This window comes from Asparagus officinalis, chromosome 5 (assembly GCF_001876935.1).
Source record: "Asparagus officinalis chromosome 5, Aspof.V1, whole genome shotgun sequence".
Lineage (NCBI taxonomy): Eukaryota > Viridiplantae > Streptophyta > Magnoliopsida > Asparagales > Asparagaceae > Asparagus > Asparagus officinalis.
The window spans coordinates 120,268,022-120,272,748 of NC_033798.1; the positions used below are offsets into that span (position 1 = coordinate 120,268,022).

A 4,727-nucleotide genomic window follows, 5' to 3' on the forward strand; every position below is an offset into this window, starting at 1 on the left:
AGAATCTGAAATCTGTTCCATCAAATTTCTCAAGTCTTATTTTTGCCTCATCTGCGGCCATGGCTCCTACTTGAATCTGACTTTCTCTAGATCGTTTCACGCTCTGATACCAGCTGTTGGGAATTTAACGCTGAAATCCCTAATGCAACAGAAACGCAGAATAGAAAAAGATACACCAAGATTTACGAGGTTCGGCAACTGCCTACATCCTCGGGAGCCACACAGTCAATTTCTTATTAATCAAACAATAAATTACAATTTAGGAGCAGATCAAATATGAGATCTCTCAAAAAGAACACTGTAGCTACTATGTTAATTAATTAAAGGGAATAATCCCTTCAAATCTCCCACAATAAAACCCCCTTCTTATTTTCTCTCTCTCTCTAAAAAAACCCCTCTTCTTAATCTCCCCTGAAAAATAGTTGAGAGCTGGAGATGGAGAATAAAATCGTTGCTGCGATGGAGAATCGATGATAGGCTAGCGACAGCCTGTCACCAGCGGTCCGCTCGGACGCGATGGTGGGGCGATGAAACGCGGAAGTCGGAGTTCCAAAAAACGCGATGGTCGGAGCGTTCGAACGCGAGGGTCGAGTTCGCCAGCCGAGGGTCGCGTTCACCAAATTTCGAGCTCAACTGCTCGAGCTTCACCTGAAGTTCGTCGTCCACGCTCGCCTGCATCAACCATCAAGCTCGTCGGAGCTCCTCTATTCCGGCGGAGGTGAGTTTGGTCTACACCCAAACTAACACTAATATGTTACTTAGTGTAAAGGAATGAATTATTCTATGCACCACATTATTCACATTTTACACATGTATGTTTCAGGCAGAGGGACCTCTTCATTGGATTGATCAGAGGAGGAATGGGACTACATTACCAGGACTACCGCCACTGGGCTCTGGTTGGTATCGAAGCTTGTATGCAAACGCATTACAATGCAAAGTTGAAAGGATCCGTGATCAACATCTCATCGGCTGCAGGCGACGATGTCATTACGCGGGTAACTCCATTTTTATCTTTTGAGTTATTTATAATAGACTGAGGGCTCTGTCTACCAATTTTTTTCATTATTAGATTTAATTAGCTTGAGATGTGTGCTAATCATATGATACACATTTCAAACTAGATTGAAGGGATGAAAATGTTGGTAGACTGATCCCTTTCTTACTAATTGTATCGAATTATTCTTAAGTTTAAATTTGATGAGGCTTTCTTGAAAGTTTTCTATATAGTTTTCATACTAGCCTATTATATAATTGAAAATAATGCATTAGATTTTTTTTTAATAGAAAAACAAGGGATAATCGCCGTTCATTAATAACAAAAGGAGTACAAAGTATATAATTATAAAAACATGGATACAAACTGTACCCAAATGTTAAAAAATAGAAAATATAGTTTCTTTGAACTAGGGATGCATAATCTTCTTCTTCCAAAGATCCATGAGGATGAAGATGGGTCTTGTCGTCATTCACTGTAAGCATAGATATCAGCAAGAACCAAAATCATCTATACATATAATAAACAAAAACTTAATTTTCTACTATCCATCATCAAAACAAAGCGTATAAAAAAGAAGTAAAACCAAGTTGCAGTTGTATATACAGAATAAAAGTAACGTTTCTTCCAATATATCAGTTTAGCTTCAGCTATATCAAAAGCCTCCTCATCCACTGCTCCTGCGTATAGGCTTGTCTTCCAAACTTGTTGATACCCTAACTGCAGCAGATCCACTTCCAGAACCTGCCCAGTCATATAAACCAGAAATAGGATAGTTTATAATAGAAATATGAGAGAAGTTAACTTGATCAAAGAGAAATTTGTTTCTTGTAATCCCCAGACTCCAGCATACTGAGGAGAATATAGTTCACCATAAGTTTCCCTTAGTATTTTGTAGAGCCTCTAAAGTTTGTAGAAGCTCATCAAGAGATATAGGCCATTGGAAGGGGAGATAGTAATCTGTGAAATGTCTCCAAACCTGTTTTGTTAAAGAACATGAAAAAAAGAGATGCTCTGTAAATTCTAACTGCAGTCCACACAACGAGCACGTAGGATCACCCATCCATCTTTTCAACATAAGGTTTTCCTCGACGTGCAATCTATTTTTAGTTAATAGCCAAGTAAAGATCTGAACTTTGCTAGGAAGAATGGAATTCCAAACAACTTTGAAGATGAGAGAAAATACCCCTCTGGAGTTTAAAAGAGTATAAAAAGACTTGACTGAAAAAAAAAACCACTTGTTGTAAGTGACCATTTAGGTTGATTAGCTTGATTAGAAACACTGTGAGATCCAATTAACTTCAGAAGGTTTGATTTATCAAGACGTGATAAAGGAGATATACTTTTTTTTCAACAATAGATGTCAGTGTCATTCATGGCCTTGAATAGTGCATTGACTTCGTATAGACACATTTGAAGTGAGGGAAAGCTTGTATAAAGATGGATAGAGACTAGCTAAGGTATTGCAACCAAACCATTTATCCTCCCAAAATCTTTATCACCAGAGCCTAGTGACCATGAAATGTGATGTAGGAAAGCTGCTTTATTAGAGATAATTGCATTCTAAAATGTTGAATTAGAAGCATTACAGTGCTTGGATTGAAGAGTAGGACCTCTATTATTGTAGAGTTGATGAAGAAAGGTGCCTACTAGATCCTCGGTCTAGACATTTCCATAACCATTTGGAGAGGAGGAATATTAAAGTTGTTGAGATCTTTAACTCAATACCACCTTTAGATTTACTTAGACATACCATTTGGAGAGAAGAGAAATAATGCATTATATGTTACTTAAGAAACAAAATATTTGAAACGTAATACATAGATAAATAGTTTAGTGCTCAAACCATTAAAGTTCATTCTTAATTTAAATTTAAAATTTTTGATATTCAATACTAATTTATTGCTCTATTAAAAACATGATTTTCTTGTGGTAATTAAACTGCTAATGGCGTTGGAGCTGGAGGTATACAACATCAGAGTGAACTCAATAACCCCAGGATTTTTCAAATGAGAGATCACTCAGGATTTGATGCATCAGCCCCCTTGAAAAACACCGGGCTCAGTTGATCCCGCAATTACGTCGCTAATTCGTTATTTAATTCATGATTTATCACAATATATAACTGGTAATGTTTTAGTCATTGATTCTGGTACTACCACATTAGGTGTTCCTCTCTCTACTCGGCTCTTTGATGATTTGGTTAATATATTTAAGGCTAAATATCCGAACACTCCCCTTAACTTTGGTGATTAACAAGTAATCCCTATAACTTTCAAAATATCAAAAAAATCCCTTTAGCTTGAAGATTTCACCAGAAAATCTTTCTAACAGCATAATTAAGCAAAACTTTCACCAACAAAAAAATATCCTGCCTATTTTACCCACACAAGCAAAAATTAGGGTTTTCTGATATTTACTTGTTATGAAGAATTTCTGATAAAACCTTAAAGTTAAAGGGTTTTCTGATAACTTTTAACTTAAAGAATTTTTTCTTGATTTTTTGAACCTTATAGAGGGTTATTTGATAATCATACTCCCTTCAAAAGCACGAGTTTAGGAAAATCTTTCTATGGTCAATATTACCATTCACTATTTTGAATATTATATTTAAATTTTATCTATTATAATTCTAATTATATCTTATCTAATCCCACATGAACTATCTATAGCTCAACAATTTAAAAAAAAGATTAACAAACTACGTGAAATATTATTTTAATTTTTTATTGAAATCTTAATCTATCTAAATACTAATTATATCCTATATTAACCCTACATGAACTACATATAGCTCAACAATTTTAAAAAAATAAGATTAAGATTTAATTAAAAAACAACACAAAATATCTTTAAATTTTTAAAATTACCCAAAACACCGTGACTTTTCAAAACTTAAAACAACAAACATAAAATTTAAAAATTTAAAACAGTCCCCGAGGAATTTAAAAATGATAAATTATACCCTCAAAATTTCTAAAATTGTTGAAACAAGCTCAAAAATTCAAATTAGAAAAAAACACCCTAAAATCAATGACTTCAAAACTTGTAAACAACATAGATAAATTTTAGAGATTACAATTAGGCACTTAAAAACTTAAAAATTATAATAAATAACCTCAAAGTTACATAAACTATAAAAACTCCCTCAAAAATTTAAAATCACAAAAATCTCAAAATTTCAAAACTTATAACCGGTAGACATCAAATCTAAAATTTATCAGCAAATCATTAAAAATTTAAATTTATCAAAAAACAACTCAAAGTTTTAGTAATTGTAAAAAACACGTTCAAAATTTTAGAGTTGAAAGAAACATCTTAACATTTAAAACTTACCACCAACTCATAAAACATAAAATTACAAGCACCCAACATAAAATTTAAAATTTTCAAAAAAATAACATTAAAGTTAAAAAAAATTATAAAACACACTCTCAAAATTTTAAAATCACAAAAGACTAAAATTTGACAAATAAAAGAGTAAATGTTTGATATCATTTTCATTAAGATATATAAATTTAAGTTTCTATCTAAAGTTTATCATCCCTTTTTAGCATCTAAAAGTAGTCTAAGTTAACATTGGTGAAAAATAATAATTACAACAGATATAAAACTATCCAGTCAAGGAATAAAAATTAAAAAAATATATGATAGATTAAAAATCTGTCCGAGTTAAAGAAGCGGGGCACAAATTCGTCCTTTTTTGTGGAACTTCCTCGACTTTGACGAG

General features: G+C 32.8%; 1 pseudogene; it reads left to right on the top strand.

Annotated features, from left to right (window-relative positions):
* Positions 562-3,253, top strand: LOC109842491 (annotated as a pseudogene).